Source organism: Physeter macrocephalus, chromosome 2 (genome assembly GCF_002837175.3).
Source record: "Physeter macrocephalus isolate SW-GA chromosome 2, ASM283717v5, whole genome shotgun sequence".
Classification (NCBI taxonomy): Eukaryota; Metazoa; Chordata; class Mammalia; order Artiodactyla; family Physeteridae; genus Physeter; species Physeter macrocephalus.
In genome coordinates this window covers 123,864,491-123,883,702 of record NC_041215.1, presented here as the reverse complement: position 1 = coordinate 123,883,702, position 19,212 = coordinate 123,864,491, and the positions used below count along the sequence as shown (strand labels likewise).

The following is a 19,212-nucleotide window of genomic DNA, read 5'->3' as shown; positions in this document are numbered from 1 at the left end:
AGACCAACAATTGCACCCATTCCCTGTTCTTCAGTGTCTCACTACATTACAGATGGCAAACACTTAGCACATATGCCACATTCTCCTCTCTCTCGACCCCTGCAGCCACTGCTGAATCATCACTGCTTTCTTTCCCAGGGGAGCCCCCTTCTCCCACTCTAGGCAGCAACAAGCAATTGGAGTTAGCAAACAATATGAAATTCACTTCCCACAGTGATTCTAGATATTTTTCAATTTAGGCAGGTTAAATTGAGAAGCAAGTAGACAACAGACTTTGGACATTTTATATGTTGCATTTATCAGATTTATTGAGAATCTACTCATGTGTAGATTGTGTTCTAAGTACAGGGTGTGTGTGTCAGACAGTATTCTGAGTACAGGGACTTTAACAGTGACGGAAACAATCTAAGTCTCTCCTCCCATGGAACTTATACATTCCTTGGGAGAGGTAGACAAATATCACCAGATGGTGAGAAACCCTAAGAGGGAAAAATGAACCCAGTAAGGGAAATACTGGGTGACGAGGCAAGGCTAAAGAGGTGCTCTAGTATGTGGGTGGTCCACGAGAGCCTCCCTGGCCAGTGATATTTGAGCTGAGACTTGAAGAGGGAGAGTGGGGAAGAAGAACACGAGGCAGAGGACACAGCCTTTGTTCGGTAGGTAGGTGATAATATCATTTTTGAAGAAGCAAAACTGAAGCTACTAACTGATTACTCCACCCAGCTCTAAAACCAGGATTATGATTTCTAGCATTCTTCATCTCCATGTTGTAGAAATTCTATTCTAGGAAAGTGTGTGTGAGAGATCTGAGGAATCCATTCTTTCACCCAGTCTCCACGCAGGGCAGAAGCTCTACTGCACACGCAGCAAACAGACGACTGGGCACCGTGATTCGTAAGGTGGATGCAGGGAGAGAAGCTCCAGAGACCAGTGGCTACAGCCAAGCCCAGGACCCCACTCACAGAGCAGAGGACACGCTGCTGCCCCTTCCCCTGGCTCTGGAGCAATGGCACAGAGGTTCTCCCCAGGCCAGAGAAGCAGGCTGTAAGAACACAGAACCACTCAGCAATCCCTAAGAGGACGGACCTTAGTTGGAACAGAGAACAGAGAAGTTCAAGCCTAATGGCACTATGGAAAACAATGGAGACTTCAGTGGTGAGCAACTCAGATGAGGCTGGTAGTTCCACAACAGGAACAAGCAAAAGAACAGATCCAGAGAAGTTCAATGGAATCATGGAAAGAGACAGCTAGGAAGAGCCCTCCTAGAGTCAGCGCAGCTCATAGACTGGCCTCAAACACAACCCCTACAAAGACCATCTAATGTAACTGGATCACCCTGTGGGGCAACTTACAGCCCAGGGCACTGTGCAGAACAATAAAGCAATCGACTAGCTATCAGTGGAGAATATTTGCTGGGTGTGGTGCCAAGAGGCAGATCAGGGAGGCAGACCGTTAAAGGGAGCCCTACAAGAACCATGCTGTCACCCCCTGAAGAAGGTACTTCAAAGTAACTGTGTGTGTTCCCAAGGCTGTGCCCTTGAAGGAGCCCCATCAGAGGATGCACACTGCAGAAAAAGTAAACTTCACCAAAACCGGTCAGCCAAGTCAGCAAACAAGCAAGCAAACAACACAACAAGAAAAGTACGGAAAAGGCGAGGGAGGAATTATTCAGAACTGCTACAAAAGTATCTAAAATGTCCAGTCTACAACAAAAAATTATGAGGCATGCAAACAAACAGGAAAGTATGACCCACACACAGGGAGAAAAGCAGGCCAACAGAAATCCTCCTTGAGAGGACCCAAATGTCAGACTTAGCAGACAACGCATCAAAGCAGCGATTATAAATATGTTCGGAGAACTAAAGGAAACCATTCTTAAAAAATTAAAAGTCAAACTCTGCAACTTTACAAGAAAATGGACACCTCCGAATTTGCTCACGCACAGCTGGTGAGAAGCCAGCTCTGGGCGCTGTTCACCATTCCAAGCTCTTTTCTTCAACAACGTATTGTGTAGTACCCTGAAGAATGAGTCCAAAGAATCTAGATTTCTGCCAGAAAGGGCATGGGGAGCCACTGAAGGTTTCTGTACAGAAAAGTGGCACAACGAAAACAATGGCCCTAGTACTTTCAGGACATCAGAACTGCAAAGAATAGATGCACCTTGGGGCTTCCCTGGTGGCGCAGTGGTCGCGAGTCCGCCTGCTGATGCAGGGGACACGAGTTCGTGCCCCGGTCAGGGAGGATCCCACATGCCGCGGAGTGGCTAGGCCCGTGAGCCATGGCCGCTGAGCCTGCGAGTCCGGAGCCTGTGCTCCGCAAAGGGAGAGGCCACAACAGTGAGAGGCCCGCGTATCGCAAAAAAAAAAAAAAAAAAAAAAAAACAATAGCTGTACCTTAATAACCCAGGAGAATGATGTTATCTCACTAAGTACTCTGAAATTTAATTCTGCATGTTTGTATTTTTAATTTAAAAGTAACTGTGATTTAAAAAACTATCTCTATCCACAGAAGATATGACTGTAATACAGAAAATCCAAAGGAACCCACTGAAAAACGAATGGAACAAAGAGTTCAGCAAAGGCTGCAGGATATAAGATGAATATACAAAAATAAATTGTATTTCTATAAACTAGCAATGAATAATGGGAAAATGAAGAAAACATTATATTTATAACACTTTCAAAAATACTTAACAAATGGAACAAACAAAGAGTTCAGCAAAGGCTGCAGGATATAAGATGAATACACAAAAATAAATTGTATTTCTATAAACTAGCAATGAATAATGGGAAAATGAAGAAAACATTATATTTATAACACTTTCAAAAATACTTAGGATTAGGTATAACAAGAAGTGCAAACTTTGTACTATGAAAACCACAAAACATTGTTTAAAGATATTAAAGACCTAAATAGAAAACATCCTGTTTATGGATTTTAAAACTTAATATTGTTAAAATAGCAACATTCCCCAAACTGATGTACAGATTCAACACGATGCTTATCAAAATCTCTGCTGACTTTTATAGAGAATTTTGTAAGCTGATCCTAAAATTCACACAGAAATTCAAAGTAGCCAGAACAGGCAAAACTTTTGAAAAAGAACAAAGTTGAAGTGCTCACACATCTCAATTTCAAAGCTTAATACAAAGCAATATTAAGACAGTGTGGTACTAGAAAAAGTACATATAGATTAACAGAATAAAATTGAGAGTCCAGAAATAAACTTTTCTATTATGGACTCTCAATTTCAAAGCTTAATACAAAGCAATATTAAGACAGTGTGGTACTAGAAAAAGTACATATAGATTAACAGAATAAAATTGAGAGTCCAGAAATAAACTTTTCTATTATGGACAACTGATTTTCAACAAGATGGCAAAAAAAAACACAATAGGGAAAGAACAGTCTTTTCAACAAATGGTGCTGGAACATCTGGACATCTACACATAAAACAACGAAGATGAACCCCTTTCCTATACCATACAAAAAATTAACTTAAAATGGACCACAGGCCTAAATATAAGAACTAAAACTATGAAACTTTAATAAGTACTAATCACTGAGTATAAAGTGTTTCAAGAAGAGTACAGTAAAAGGTAGAGGCTAGTTCTGGCTTTTTCTGAGACATCCTCTTGAACCAAACAGCAATTTATTATGATCTTAAAAGTCTGGGGATAGGGAGGGCAGAGGAATGGAGATTTTCAATAGATGATACCACACAGCTTGAACAAGCACCAAAATCAGCAGGTGTTCAGGAAATAATCAGCCACCCAGTAGAGCAGGGTACAGATGAGGAGATGAGAGATGAGGGCAGGGTATTAAAGGCCCCAGATTTTAAAGGTCAAATTGTTGTGGCCTGTGATGCTGAGAAAGAAACTTAGTTTGCATTCCAATGTACATAAACACACAGTATTAGAAAATAACTTTATGCAGAGGATAACCTGAAGGCAGCAGAAACTGGAGGGAAGGAAATTACGTGAGATAACAAGTAATCATTTACTCCTAGGTCACAAGCTATGGTGGGTGTGACAAGGAGCGAGCAGCTAGGATTCCTGGCTCCTAACTGCCCAGAGGGTGGCAAGGGTAGCAGCTGTTCCTCCAGCCTTTCCAACAACTGAAATCTTCCTGCTTAACATAGTGAGGGTGGTACTGTATCTGAATCGTGAACAGAATAAGTTGCAAATTAGAGTGAGGTAGTGAAAGGAGGGAAAACAGCTGGGGTGCCTTCAACTGAGACAGAAGTACAAACAGTGAAGAGGTTGGTCAGTGGCTGGATGATTGGTAGAAAGGAGATGAATACAAGTCTTGAAAATAATGGGTTTAAGATGTCGGTGAGTCATCCAAATACACAAACTGTGGAAGTTAAGAGGGGTCACAGTTGCCCAAAAAGAACACAAGGGAAACCCCCAAGGTTAAGTTCAAGGACAGAAAACTTTGGAGGGAAACTAATGCCAAGACTGAGAGGAGGAAAATCCCACGGAAAAGGCCAATAAAGTAGGAGAACTTGGAAAGGGCAGTGTCATGAAAGTCAAGGGAGGGGAGAGCCAATGGTGTCAAGCGTAGCCTAGACATACGTGTCACATGCAATTAAGACATTTAACTTTTCTAAAATGTTTTAGATAAACTAGGTAAAGTAACAAAACTTTGGTCAATTGCATCTTATCTGCTCAATGGCTACAGAAAATGTAGACTAGTGTCAACTGAAAAAAACGCACATCCAGAAAGTTGAGTGTTTATGTTTTATTCCACAGACATACTGAGGACTTAAGCCCAGGAGACAGGCTCTCAGACAGCTCTGAAAGACTGTTCCAAAGAGGTAAGGAAGGAGACAGGATATACAGGAGTTCTGCAAAAACAAACCAGGTAGTTGAATATCAAAAGATTTCTGCTAATTAAAGAAAAAAAAATCAAGTTAATGAACTTAGTGCTTTTTCTATGTATAGGAAGATGCAGGAGTCTGGGCTCACTGAAATCATTCCTTTGATATGCACCTTAACTGTGTAGGGCCAGTATTCTGTTTTTCTCTATCCTGAATGGGCTCATGGCTTGACGGCCACAACATCCTTTGTTTACTGATATGGCAGGCAACATTCTTCATCCACACTAGGAAACCAGTCACAGCTACTTTATTATGTTGCCACATCTTAGAATATGAGTATCACCTTTCAGAAAGTAAAGTTGAACCATTAAATCTATTAATCTCTTCCTTCACAGCTTCTAGGTTTCCAATTTAGTTTAAGAAGGCCTCATCCAACCCCAGGGTTAAACTAATGGTATCCTATATTTTTTTCTAGTATTTGCAAAATCTTTATATTTTGATCTTTAATCAACATGGAATTTATTTTTCTCCATTGTGTAAGGGAAAAAGCTAACTTTTCCTTTCAGGTGAACTGTCTGAACCATTTATGAAATAAACCATCCTTTTCTCAATTAACCAGAACGTCATCTTCCATAATAAGTTATCATTCCACACTTGGATTCGTTTCTGGACGCCGTTCTGTTTCTTGGATCCATCTGTCTACTGCTTTGCTAATACCACACTACACCAAGATAGATCTACAACAATGCTTCTTCAACTGTGATCCATGGACCAATCAGATCAGAATTACCTTAGAGTATATTTTAAATAAAGATTCCTCAGACATACCTTTCCCTTCCTTTCCTTCCCAATACCTATAAGCTGAAAACTACCAGCAGACTCAGTTTTAAACAGCAACCATGTGATTTTTATGTGCACTTATATTTGAGAACTATTGCTTTAAATAGCTGGTAAGACCCTCACTAGCCATAGTTTTCAAAATTTTCTCATCAATTCTCACAGATTAATTCCACATAAATTTTAAAGATTTAACATTTCTTTACGGTGAAACACAATTTAAAAAATCAGAGACTTCCCTGGTGGCGCAGTGGTTAAGAATCCGCCTGCCAATGCAGGGGACATGGGTTCGATCCCTAGTCTGGGAAGATCCCACATGCCGAGGAGCAACTAAGCCCGTGCGCCACAGCTACTGAGCCCACGTGCTGCAACTACTGAAGCCCACGCGCCTAGAGCCCGTACTCTGCAACAAGAGAGGCCACCGCAATGAAACCCGTGCACCACAACGAAGAGTAGCCCCTGCTCACAGCAACTAGAGAAAGCTCGCGTGCAGCAACAAAGATAAAATGCAGCCAAAAAACAATAAAAATCAAAAAATCAAAAATCTAAAAGGAACAAATATCATATATATCACTTATATGTGGAATCTAAAAAAATGATACAAATGAACTTATTTACTAAACAAAAATAGACTCACAGACATAGAAAACAAACTATGGTTACCAAAGGGGAAAGGGCGGGAGAGGATAAATTAGGAATTTGGGATTAACAGATACATACTACTATCAATACGTATAAAACAGATAAACAACAAGGACCTACTGTATTGCACAAGGAACTATATTCAATATCTTGTAATAACCTATAATGGAAAAGAATCTGAAAAAAGAATATATATGAATGAATCATTATGCTCTTCACCTGAAACATTGTAAATCAACTATACTTCAATTAAAAAAAGGAAAACAAGATTTAGAAAAAAATAAAATGCCATGACAAAATATAGAAAGAACTCCTATAAATTAAAAGAAAAAAAATTCAAGCAACAAAAAGGAAAACTGGGCAAAGAATATGTACAGAGAAGCCAAAAAAGAGGAAATGCAGATGGCTAATACATACAGACAATATATTCTCCTGAACTTGTAATCAAGATTAAAATGGGGCTTCCCTGGTGGCGCAGTGTTTGAGAGTCTGCCTGCCAATGCAGGGAACACGGGTTCGTGCCCTGGTCCGGGAAGATCCCACATGCCGCCGAGCCTGCGCATCCGGAGCCTGTGCTCCGCAACGGGAGAGGCCACAACAGTGAGAGGCCCGCGTACCACAAAAAAAAAAAAAAGATTAAAATGAAGCCATACTAATTTGCATCCAATAGTTTCACAAATATGTAAAAGACTACCATATATCCAGAGTGCACTGAAGTATTCCAGCAGTACAGTATATTTAAAACACACACACACAAAAAACACACCCTTTGCAATCCCACATTCAAACTCTAGTCTACAGAAAAGCAAATGCTTATTAAACATATAAACAAAGATTCAATCATTCATTTGCCAAATAAATATTGAACACAGACTCCATACCCAGACCTCTTCCAGAGGATGAAGTCACAGTCATGTACAAAACATGGGAAGCAAGCAGACCACGCACAAGTAACTAAATATCGAGAGGTAACAGGAGCTACCGAGACAAATAAAGCAGGTTAAAGGGAATGAATTTGGGGGAGGAGAGGACTGTTGCATTAGAAAGCAGTAAGAAAAGGCATCTCAGATGTTATGAGCAGATATCTGGGAGAAGAGCACTCTAGCTGAACCCAGGGAGAGAGGGGGACAGTGAAAGGAGACAAGGTCGGAGAGGATACTGTGAGAAAGGGGCCGGATCCTGAAGGGCCTGTCACTGTGAGAACAGTACTGACGTGGGAGACCGCAGCTGCTGCAGGAGCTCTGACAGGGATCAGATGGGGAGATGACACTGGCTTAGACCAGGAGGAGGACGAAGGCGGCAGTGAGAAATGACCTGATTCTACTTTGAAGGTACAGCCCTGTACACAGTGAGAGAGAAAGAGGGGTCAAAAGTGACTCTCAGGTTTTTGGCTTGAGACGTTGAAAAATACTGAGCTGTCATTTACTGAGATGGGGAAGGCTGCAGGAGGAGCAGATTTTGAAAAAGAACAGTTCCGTTTTGTGAAAGGTTAACTTTGGGAATTCTCAGCCTATTTGTGGTATTTCAGGCATGAGACTGGCTGAGATGGCCTAGGGAGTGAGAAGAGGTACAAACAGCAGATCCTGGGGCATGTCAATATTTAGAGGACTCAGGGACGAGAGGGGCCAGCAAACAGAGCGTGAGAGGAGGGGTCGGTGTTGACAGAGGAGAAGCAGGAGGGTGGAGTCAAGGAGGACTGATCCGCTTTACACATGTTGTCAACGAAGATAAATGTAAGCCAAGCCTCCAATGAGATGAGACTTCACGCCCATTAGGATGGTCATTACCAAAAAAGAAAAAAACAAAACAGAAAATAAAAAGCATTGGCTGGGAGATGGAGGTGGAGAAACTGCAACCCTTATTCACTGCTGGTGGGAATGTAAAATGGTACAGCTGCTACTGAAAACAGATTGGCAGTCCCTTAAAAAAATTAAACACAGAATTACCATATGATCCAACAATTCCACTTTTGGGTATATTTCCAAAAGAACTGAAAGCATGGACTCAAACAGATATCTGCACACCAAAGCTCATAGCAGCGTTATTCATAACAGCCAAAAGACAGAAACAATCCAAATATCCATGACGCGTACATGTATAAACAAAATGTGGCAGCCACACAATGGAGTATTATTCAACCTTAAAAAATGAATGAAGTTCTGAGACATGCTACATGTATGAACCCTGAAAACATTACACTAAGTGAAATAAGGCAGACACAAAAAGACAAATATTTGATTCCACTTACATGAGATACCTAAAATAGGCAAATTCATAAGAGACAAAGTAGAATGGTGGTTGCCAGGGGCTGAGGGGGCAGGGGAATGGAAAATTATGTTTAATGGGTACAGAGTTTGGAACGATGGGAAAGTTCTGGGGAACGGCTGATGGTGATGGGTGCAGAACAATGTGAATATACTTAATGCCTACTATACATTCAAAGATGATTACAATGGTACATTTTGTTATGTATATTTTACTACACTTTTTTAAAAATAAAAAAAAATTTTTTTTTAAAGATGAGGACTGGGAATCAGACACTGGATTTAACAACATGAAGGTCACTACTGACCTTGAAAAGATCTGTGGTTAAAGATCAAAGCCCAACTGGAGAGAGTTCGAGAAAGAATAAGAAGAGAGCTCTAGGAAGAGGAATAGAGAATGAGTAATAGGACAGGACAAAGCAGTTCCTTTTGTTTCAAAAATAAGAGATAACAGGAATTCCCTGGCAGTCCAGTGGTTAGGACTTCGAGCTTTCACTGCGGGGCCCGGGTTCGATCTCTGGTCGGGGAACTAAGATCCCACAAGCCACACATGGCGGTCAAAAAAATAAAAATAAATAAAAATAAGAGATAGTATAGCTTGTTTGCATAGTGATAGCTATGACCCAAAAGAGGAAAGGAAAGGATTACACTCAGAAACCTCAGAGGACTGTTTCCATGACCCCGTGGGATGCTCCAGTCCTCTACATAAAATGGCACAGTACAGTCAGCTCTCTGTACCCATGGATACGGAACCCACAGATACCAAGAGTCAACTGTGTGCAGAAGAGAGTCACATCCTTGGGTAGGAGAGGGTGAGCATGGTACCCAAGTGGAAGAGGTTGGCCTTATACAGGAACAGGGAGGCAGATGCATGTGAGTGGGTAGAAATGCTAACAGGAGCTGGTGGAAGATCCTCTTCTGGGTACTTCTATGTTATCAGAGTAACAGGAAGAAAAAAATCACTGGCTGAGAGGGAGGAAAAAAGGAAAGTATTAAAAAATTAAGGAGAAAGATTTGGGGGAGAATGGATACATGTATATGTATGGCTGAGTTGCTTTGCTGTGCACCTGAAACTATCACAACACTGTTAATCAGCTATACTCCAATATAAAATAAAAAGTTAAAAAAAAATAAGTATAAAATAGTCATCTAGGAAAACAGGAGAACGCATGGAGCAGGAGACAGAGCAGGATCACCTGGCAGCTCAAAAGGCCCACCTGAGGTCGGCTGCCATGGATGTGAAGTGAGACCAGTCAAGCTGGTTGTGTGCTTCCCAGCCAAGGTCAGCTGACAGAGCATAAATATGGATCAGGGAGAGCTAGATTAACCAAGGATGGGATTTTATTACACAAGTACCAGAACAAAACAGGTAAAGAAAGGAAAGATAAGTAAACTAAGTCTGTTTCCAAGGGAGTCAGTATAATGACTGATAAGGCAATTTTAACTTGAGAAAGGAAGGCCACGAGGAGGGAAAGCATTTATGAGGAGACAGATCAGTGGAATTAGTCACAGAATTGTTGGAGGTGAGGCACTAAACGGGTGTAAGTTGGAACCACAGGAGGTAATGGTCTGTGCAGAATGTGTGAAGTTGAGATTGCTGAGGCCGTATGGTTATCCATCACGGGGAGGTCTAGATCATAGTAATGGAGAAAGGGGAAGCAGAGGCAGACTGGAATATGAGATCATTTAAGGACAGGAGGTTAAGGAAATGAAAGGCTGTGGTACTGGAAAGATTGAAAACGCTAAGAGTCATGATAGGATAGCAGTAGAGTCATAGGAAGCCTGAGGTTCTAATATTTAAGGAATAAGGGGATAGATGACTACAACAAAAAGGAATTATGTATGGTAAGTAGTACAGTTTGAAGGCAAAGCTTGGAGGATGTGGTAGTACTGTTTCAAAGGCAAAAAATCTGTTAATCAGATTAGGCCCAAGATGGAGTCGCTCATGCTAAGCCCCACGTCAGCAAAGCAAAACTCAGCTAAGTTTCTATGCTCAGCTCTCCCAGAAAAGGCAGGCGTAGGTCAACCAATCAGTCTGGCCTGCTCAGCACAAGTTACCTGACCCAGCTCTAATACCACCCTTTGCACCATGTAAAGGAAAATAAGCCTGCTTTAACCAATCAGCAAATGCCCAGCAAAACTTCCTTTTTCCTGCTCATTGTGATCTACAAAAATCTCTTGCTTTGTACAGCTCTTTGGAGCTCCTTTCTGTCTGCTAGATTGGATGATGCCTAATTCTTGAACTGCTGAATAAATCCTACTAGATCAGAAAATTGTGAAAAATTTTAACAACTAAAAACAGAAAATCTAAAATCAAAGAATGGCTAAAGAACTTATACATCCATTATAGCCATTACAAACGATTATGGACGATTATGTGTGGACAATTATGCAGCCATCACAAACAAGTTATATGTACCTGCAATTAACCTGTAGGGACTTCCACATACCTTGTTAATTCTAAAAAACTTTAAATGCAGCTATAATTGGTCAAAGTACCTTAATCTTTGAAGACCATAATAACTTCCACCTTTACAATGCTCTCAGAACTGCTAATTAAAATAACAAGATGAGTCAAGTTTAACACTAAAAGAAAATGACCCATCATTATTTACACAATGCTAGATTAGCCAACACTAAACCTTTAAATGTGAAACTGTGTGATTAAAACTAGCTAGGTTCAAACACCTGAAATATGTTTTTTAAATGTTTTATGTAAATGGTCAATTGTATTACATCAAAATAAGTTATTCAGATCTTATATAATTTTATTTAGCTTTTGTTTAAAATCATAATGATGAAGTTTAAGAAAAATCTCTCCAAGTGTGGCCTCTATTATTTGAGAAGAAGAACACAGGAAACTTGGAGAGAGTGGAGGACGAGGAAGGAGGGCAGACAGGATTGTGGGTAACTGTCAGAACACTGAAGGCAGAAGTTCGGGTTATGAAAATGACTGTGCATAAAGTAATGGAGATTAATGCCCACCTACAAAACCACCTTCAAATAATATGCTTCAGGAGTATATGAAATTCTGATGTTAAGATAAAATTTTATGTTTTAAATTGTTACCAAGGGGTATTAGTAATATCATAGTCAGACAACCTATATTAAGTCCCCACTTTTCTTTAAATGCCGGCCCCCCCACCCAAAAAAAAAAAAAGCTACAAATTCTCATATGAACAGCTTCCAGAGACAACATGTTTTAGTAACAGGGAAAAAAATGTAAATGCCTGAATTTATGGGGCAGGGGGTCAGGGTATAGGCTGCCAAAGGGATCAAGTTCATACTATCATATTCCATGGTTCTACCTGCTTAGATCTGGTTCATCTACAAGAAGGTCATAGGCTCAGGAGAGATGCAACATAGCAGTATCTCAATCCATCAACCTCCACAAGTTGGAAGACTGAACAACGGAAACGGGAGTCACTCTGAATCTAAGACATCTGCAATGTCTACAGGAGGGAAGAGGTCAATTAACACCATTATTTTCTCTCTGCCAACAGTCTCTTACGCTTGCACACTCACCCCCACCAAGAAAAGGCGCCTGAAAGTTCAACTTCCAGAGCAGGGCAAGAACCCCTAAACTTGGAAATTTTCCTACAAATTCACTGGGCGCAGAGGGAGTGACCCAGAGAGAGGAGGTGACAAAAAAATGCTCCAGAGGGGGCATCCTGATGCCCACAGACAATTTATGTCTTGCTTATTTAACCTTACCCACCACCCAGCCCTATTTCCTCCTCTATATTTTCCTTGTAGCCTACACACCCAAACATGCATCAATACTATATAACTACTCATATCTGGAAAAAAAACACAGCTTAGCATTTTCTAATGAGGTATAAGTGGATTGCACAGCGATGAATATCAAGAAATCTGTATTTGCTGGTGTAAAGCATAACTAGAATTTTTCACCAGGCTTGCAATAAATGGGAAGCAATTCTGAGTACCAAGCAAGCAAGTACTATGTAGGGAGCTTCATATCATCTCATTTAATTGTCACAAAAACCCAATTTCAAACAGATCGTGCCCAAAGACACATCTAACAGATGAGGTGAAATTTTAACCAACATGTTTGACTCCAAAGCCAACCCAAACTTTTTAATTCCCCACACCCCCTAAACGCTTTTTAAAAAAGGGGGTGGAAGAAAAGATAAAAAGCCCTTCACTACCTACAGATTCTCCCTTCCACAACAGTCACAGTCACATACATTCTACAGAAACCAAGAGTCCTGATAAATTATCCAAATTACTTATTTTGAAATAAGAAACTGGGGTCAAGAAGGGCAGAAAGAAAGATTTCCTTCCCAAAACTAGGCTTTACTGAATTGTCATAGAAAATGCAGCCAGCAATTATGATTTGCTATCAGGAAAGAATTTTAGAGTTGGGACCCTGGCTCTGATGAACATGTTTGCTTCTCTGCCTCCCAATGCTAAGATCCTAATATGAAAAATACACATCTGCTTCAGGAGAATGGTTTTAAAACATTCACTGACTGTATGCACTGCTGCAAAAAACAAACCAAAAAAACACCCAGACCCTAACTGTAGGAAAGTTTTTTTTTTTTTAATTCTTACAAATATCAACATATAAGCTAATTTACTATGTTGACTCAGTACTGCATTGGTTCTCACTCTTCCTCTACTGAAAAAGATTTTTCCTTTATAAAACTTCAAGTATTAATACAATCTTTAACAAATTTAAAAATTTGAACTCTGACCTCACAGCTACTACTATTCTATGAATGAAATTAGACTGTACAGATGAAAATTGAGCCCACTGATCCACGTAAGTACTTCCTTAATACAACAAATTTAAAAGCTCAAGAAATTCTGGGCCAGAAAGTCTATTAAAGACATTTTTAGAGGGATGAGTCATATTACCATCTGGATTAAATGAACTTTCAATTCACAACTAGGAAATGTGATGAGGAAATAATAGTTTGGTCTTTTCAAGAAAACTATGAGGCTTATATTTATTCTAACCTCAGAAAATAAGACTTTGACCCTAAAGACATATATTGGAAGGGAGGGAGGAAGAAAGGGAAGGAAAGAAAGAGAAAAAGGGAGGAAGGGAGGAAGAAAGGAGGGAGGAAAATTCAAGTCTTTGCCATAAATATAAACTAAAAACTGAAAAGCAGTTTAAAAAAATTCCTATTTAAAATTGTGTCAAAAAAAAAATACCTAGGAATAAATTAACCAGTCTCCCAAGGCAAATGAAATAAAAGCAAAAATAAACAAATGGAATCTAGTTAAATGCTTTCACACAACAAAGGAAACCATAAATAAAAAGATAACCTACAGAATGGGAGAAGATATTTGCAACGATGAGACTGACAAGGTGTTAATATCCAAAATATACAAACAGCTCATAAAGCTCAATATCAAAAAACCCCCAAACAACCCAATCAAAAAATGGGCAGAAGGGCTTCCCTGGTGGCGCAGTGGTTGGGAGTCCGCCTGCCGATGCAGGGGACGCGGGTTCGCGCCCCGGTCTGGGAGGATCCCGCATGCCGCGGAGCGGCTGGTCCCGTGAGCCGTGGCCGCTGGGCCTGTGCGTCCGGAGCCTGTGCTCTGCAGCGGGAGAGGCCACAGCGGTGAGAGGCCAGCGTACCGCAAAAAAAAAAAAAAAAAAAAAAGGCAGAAGACATTTCTCCAAAGAAGACATACAGCTGGCCAACAGGCACATGAAAAGATGCTCAACACCACCAATGAGTATAGAAATGCAAATCAAAACTACAATGAGGTATCACCTCACACCTGTCAGAATGGCTACCATCAAAGAGTCCACAAATAACAAATGCTGGAGAGGGTGTGATATATTCCTACACTGTCAGTGGGAATATATCAATAATTTGGTGCAGCCACTATGGAAAACAGTATGGAGGTTCCTTAAAAAACTAAAAATAGAGCTGCCATATGATCCAGCAATTCCAGTCCTGGGCATATATCCAGAAAAGATGAAAACTCTAATTCAAAAAGATACATGCACCCCAATGTTCAGAGCAGCACTATTTACAACAGCCAAAACACAGAAGCAACCTAAATGTCTACTGACAGAAGAATGGGTAAAGAATATGTCATATATATATATATATATATATATATATATATATATATATATATATATATACAGTGGAATACTACTCAGCCATAAAAAAGAATGAAATATTGCCATTTGCAGAAACATGGATGGATCTAGAGAATACCATACTAAGTGGAGTAAGTCAAACAGAGAAAGACAAATATCATACGTATCACTTATATGTGGAATCTTAAAAAAAAAAAAAAAAAGACACAAATGAGCTTATTTACGAAACAGAAATAGACCTGCAGACACAGAAAACAAATTTATGGTTACCAAAGGGGAAAGGGGAGAAGGGATAAATTAGGCATTTGGGATTAACATATACACATTACCATATATAAAATAGATAACCAACAAGGACCTACTGTATAGTACAGGAAACTATACTCAATATTTTGTAATAACCTATAAAGGAAAAGAATCTGGAAAAGTATATATATATTCTTTACATGTATAACTGAGTATACATATTCTTTATACATAACTGAATTCTTATATATATTCTTTATATATAAAACCTGAATCACTGTGCTGTACACCTGAAACTAACACAACATTGTAAACCAACTATACTTCAAAAAAAAATGTTCAGCTTTCTCAAAGGGTAAAAATAATAATAATACAAATGGATCTATACAAAACAGAAACAGATTCCCAGGTGTAGAAAACAAACTTATGGTTACCAAAGGGGAAATGGGGGGAGAAAAAATTAGGAGTATGGGATTAAAAGCTACAAAGTACTATACATAAAATAAATAACCAACAGGATTTACTGTATAGCACAGAGAACTACATTGAACATCTTATAATAACCTATAACGGAAAGTAATCTGAAAATACAGATATATGTCTGAAAACTTTTATTCCATTTTCCTTTTCTAAATAAAGTCCAAGCCAGATGTTCTTTCAAAAAATAAAAAATGCTCGGGCTTCCCTGGTGGCGCAGTGGTTGCGCGTCCGCCTGCCGATGCAGGGGAACCGGGTTCGCGCCCCGGTCTGGGAGGATCCCACATGCCGCAGGGCGGCTGGGCCCGTGAGCCATGGCCGCTGGGCCTGCGCGTCCGGAGCCTGTGCTCTGCAACGGGAGAGGCCACGGCAGAGGGAGGCCCGCATACCACAAAAAAAATAAATAAATAAATAAATAAAAAATAAAAAAATAAAAAATGCTGGGTCCCGGCATAAAATTAAACAAGAAACAAAGAAATCAGGCAAGGAAATTTATACCTTTTTCTGCTTGTTATAGAACAAGGATTTTAAACAAATTCATGCACAAGAATACATGAATACACACCTACACCAGTCTCAGCTCTGCAACCAATTACTGTGAGTCCTTGTCTAAGTCACTAAATCCTAATTTGCTTACCATTAATGTTGATGGAATTCAACTAGATCTATTTCAAGACTATATTCTATTGATGTAAAGGACTCCCAGACTGATTTAGAAGTACTGACAACCATCAAACACTGGAGATTTAAATGCCCTGAGGAACCCACTTCTGTCTTCTTTATAAGGTACATCCCTCTCCTTTTGGGGGTGAAGGGAAAAGGGGTAGGGAAAGAGTTCCCTGCTTAAAAAACACACACACACAAACACACATACACACACAAAGAAAAAACACTCAACGAGAAGACTTCTAAAAATCCATTTCAAAAATTCTACCATTTTCGGGACTTCCCTGGTGGTCCAGTGGTTGAGACTTTGCCTTCCAATGCCAGGGGTGCAGGTTCGATCCCTGGTCGGGGAGCTAGGATCGCACATGCCTCCCGGCCAAAAAAACAAAACATAAAAACAGAAGCAATATTATAACAAATGCAATAAAGACTTTAAAAATGGTCCACTTCAAAAAAAAAAATTCTAACATTTTCTAATCAGATTGCCTCCATGGTAAGAAAAAGAAGAGTTGCAAGAAAGGGGTAGGGAAAGCCTTTACTTCCTTTTCATTTTGAATCACGTGAACGTACTATCTTAACAACAAAAGTACTTTTTAACATATATATAGTCTAAAGATGATATGGGTGATCTGTGAGATTGTGCTGGTGTTGGACAGACTGATCCAACGAAGAGGAGAGGGGTTCAGATCTGGGTTAAGTTTCCCACCATGTAAAGGAGAACTAACTGCTCCAATCAACACACACACACACACACACACACACACACACACACACACACACACACACACACACACACACACACACTTTTAATGCATTGGCAAAATGTGGTTTCCTACCTCTCGCATCTATGTCCACTTGGCTAAAAGAACGAGTCAAGCACCCCAGAAAAGGAAACTGCCAGATGATGCTCCCTTACATAGATAAATGTATAAACCTGAGGTCCACACAAAAAAAGCAGTAAAGTGGCCTTTTTACCCATTAGAATGTCCCTTCACTCTTCCTTAGGGTTGCCAGATTTAACAAGTAAAAATACAAGATGCCCAGTTAAAGCTGAATTTCAGTTAAACAACAAATTTCAGTGTACATATGTCCGTGCAGTATCTGGGACATACAGTAAACCATTATTCAACACTTATCTGAAATTCAGCTTTAACGAAGTGCCTGGTATTTTATATGGCAACCCTACTCCTATCCCCAATCCACCACAAAGTAGGAAAATTAGGATGACCAACCACTCTGGTTTGCCTGGGACTTCAGGGTTTCCTGGGACACAGGACTTTTCAGTACTAAAACCAGGGATGTTCCAGGCAAACCAGAATGAGCTAGTCATCCTAAAATTAATCATTTCACCAAGTAAGCAAACCAATTATAGCCTGGGCTCCAGCACTAGTTAAGTCTGATCTTTTATTAATGAAATAAGTTTTCTGTACCTTATTTCCCCATATGTACAAAATGTAAAGTGCGGTTATAAGGGACTCTGGGAAAATGCAAAGGCATGATAAATACTAATTATTAGCATAGCTGGTTTGGGTACAAAGTTCTTTTTCATGTGGAGCTTCAAAGCAGACAGGTACTTGTTTTACTTATATACTTTTTACATGACCTACTGAAGGTCCTATTCCTTGCAACACTGGTTTGATTGTACACAGAAACTGTTCAACAGACCTGCTCCTTTCAGAACTAAGGCTATGGTCTGGGTTTGATGCTGGCCCCCCACGTTCTCGCTGTATAACATGGGACAAGTCAATTAACACCCCCAAGCTTCAGGTTCACTGTAAAGCTGGGGTGATAACAAATACCTCACAAAATTCCCTTGAGGAAAAAACAAGAGAAGTAGGTGAAAGCATTCTACATAAATTACAAAATACAATGTATGTTTTAGTAGCACTTCAAATTTGTTTATACAAAACTATGGATACCAATATCAATATTTTTATCGTGATAATTTCTTATACCCCTCTGATTCTGAAGGTGCTGAAGTCAATTCAACTGTACTCTGGCTCCACAGCCTAAGCTCTCAGTAAAACAGACTGGGTCTTTTTTTTTTTTGGCTGCGTTAGGTCTTCTTCGTTGCTGCACATGGGCTTCCTCTAGTTGTGGCGAGCAGGGGCTACTCTTTGTCGCGGTGCGCGGGTTTCTCATTGCGGTGGCTTCTCTTTGTTGCGGAGCACGGGCTCTAGGCACACAGGCTTCAGCAGTCGTGGCACGCGGGCTCAGTAGTTGTGGTGCACGGGCTTAGTTGCTCGCGGCATGTGGGATCTTCCCGGACCAGGGCTCAAACCCGCGTCCCCTGCATTGGCAGGCGTATTATTAACCACTGAGCCACCAGGAAAGTCCCAACACACTGGGTTTGACACTTTGCTCTACTACTTACCAAATGTCAACTTAGGTAAATTACCTTTCTAAGCTTTAGTTCCCTCATCTGTAAAATGTGGAGAATAATATCTGTACCACATAAACAGTTAATACATGTGAAGAATATAACAATTGCCTCATAATAAGCACTCAAATCTCAGCTGCTATTATTATTGATTAAATAAAGATTCAAAGGTAAGAAGAAGCTGAAACCATATATACATCCATGAAGTCCCTTATAAAATAGTACGCAAAAATAATGACGCTTAACACATCTTGTATTTGGAATTGGTACTAGTCCATTGAGCCTCCTTAGCTAGCCAGTCAGTTTTGGGAATTTCTCTCCATGAGCTTTAGTTAGATGATTACAAATTTATGTTTAAGAAAATACATATACTAATATTTTTTTCTCATGTCTAGTACTCCATGCAAAAAATTTAAATGTCCTTGGATTTTACAACACAGAACTATTGAATCCCACTCCCTGGATCCCACTCCAGTCCCAAAGGTAGAGAATACATGTGGAACACAACTCAGGACCAACTCTGTTTAACCAATTCAACTTACACAGCCCCCATACACCTAAAGAATATGATCCTCAACAAGCTTCCCTAACTCTCAGGGGTTTAGGTCCACCCTTAACAACCTCATACCTGGACCCAGCAACACACAGGGAAGTACTAAGAGGTGGCTCTAGAGTCCATTTTCATCTATCTCATTATCGTGTGGTCGATCACCAAACAGTTCCCGCCCAGACAACCACACATACACAAGCCCCAGGTACAGGGTTCTGAATCGTTTTTTTTTTTTTTTTT

The 19,212-nt window shown here is 40.1% G+C and overlaps 1 protein-coding gene across 4 annotated transcripts in view; it reads right to left on the bottom strand.

Moving 5' to 3' along the window:
• Positions 1 to 19,212, bottom strand: part of ACSL3 (acyl-CoA synthetase long chain family member 3) — a 97,080-nt gene that overhangs the window by 46,054 nt on the left and 31,814 nt on the right. The window lies entirely within an intron of this gene.